Below are 1766 nucleotides of genomic sequence, written 5' to 3' on the forward strand. Positions count from 1 at the left end.
TAGTCTAGTCTATAGTCTAGTCTATAGTCTAGTCTATAGTCTAGTCTATAGTCTAGTCTAGTCAAGTTTACATCTTTTGTTTAATTAACATCACTGTTGTTACATTCTCTCTTCATCCGTTTCCTTAAACAACTCTGTATTCTTTTCATTGTCACATAAGTCGAATATTAACAACTCTGTTCTAGTTTAACTGTCAAATTAGTTCGCGGTTTTTTCTCGTTTTCCTAAAGTTTGCATAAAAAGTAAAGCTCTTCTTTTGCTAATAAAAAAATGTATAATTAAGTGTTTTTACAAAAGAAAATAATGAAAATTTATAAAAATCAAAAGGTTTATAAGAAAGTGAATGTGTTAGTTAAAGAGAAAATGTAAAGTGTGAAAATCATTAGTAATGTAAGCTTTCTTAAGAAGCCGCTTGCCGTAAGGTTTTGGCAAGTTAAAAGTTATTAAAAAGAAGAAAATAAGTAAAAAATATAAATAAAATTGATCAGAAAAGTATCAATTAATGGCCTGTTATTGTTTAAGAAAAGTGTAAAGTAAAAAATAAATAAATTTTATGAAAATTTTGCTTATAAGCCTTAAGATAGCCGGCAGCAGGCCGGAGGTGTCTCAAAAAATATGTGGTTTTAGGGAAGTGCTTCGCTAAATTTCGGTCGGAATTATGTAGTCGTGTTTTTTAAGTCGTTAAATGTGTAAAATTAAAAGGCAGAGTTAGTTATCAGTTGATTTCGTGTGAAATTTCTTCGTATAAAGTGCAAAATAGTAAGAATAAGTGTTTTTCAAAAGTTTTCCCGGAGATTTCAATTAAGGTAAATGTAAATTAGTATTTTAAGTAAAAATAACTGTTAAATTTTAATATATTCTAATTAGAATGTAATGCAAGTTTTGTATTACTGTTTGCATTGCAAAAATGTTCCAATTTGAAAGAAATTATTTGAGTTTATTTGAAATGGAGGAATTTTCTTTTGCAAATTTATAAATTTCCTTAAAATTTTGTAATATTTAGAAAAGTAAAAGCTTTTTGAATATTATTTGTTCCAAAACAAACCTATTAGTAAATGAATACCCCTTTTAAAGTGCATATTCCCAAAGTATATCAAAATACCTTCCTCTTCTTATATTTATACTTTGCGTTTGCGCGTGGGTTTTTTGTTTACATTTTAAACGGGTTGTGTTCAACGACTTAATGTGAAATTAATTAGTCTGACTGTTAGACCAGTTGTCGTTCACAACGACAAACTGTTTATAAGTAAATGAAATGAGAAATGCTGTTAAGAAAAATTTACATTTAAAACAAGTAGGTAAGTATAGTCGGGCATGGCCGACCATATAATACCCTACACCATGAGAATATTTTAAAATTTTTCATTTTTTATAAAGAAACTTTTATATTAAATATTACCATGATTCCAAAATATTTAAGCAATTTATTGATAAAAAAAAACTAAAATTTCTAAATGAGTCTTTATATAGGTCAAATATGGGCCGATCCTCGGTAAATTTGGGAAAAGTATATATTTTTAAATAACAGTTAGTTTTGTTGAGTTTCATTGCGATACAAATGGTTACAAGTCAATTAAGACATTTTTTGAAGGGGGCTAGGCTCAAATAAGGGCCGATCCTAACGAAAATCTGTCATGTGTCATTTATACTTATATAAAACTTATTTGTGCCAATTTTTAGAGAGATAATAGAATATTTGACGTAATTATGGCAAATCGGGAGGTACGGTTGTATGGGGGCTAGGTGAAATAATGGACCGATTTCAA

This window comes from Lucilia cuprina, chromosome 2 (genome assembly GCF_022045245.1).
Source record: "Lucilia cuprina isolate Lc7/37 chromosome 2, ASM2204524v1, whole genome shotgun sequence".
Taxonomy (NCBI): domain Eukaryota; kingdom Metazoa; phylum Arthropoda; class Insecta; order Diptera; family Calliphoridae; genus Lucilia; species Lucilia cuprina.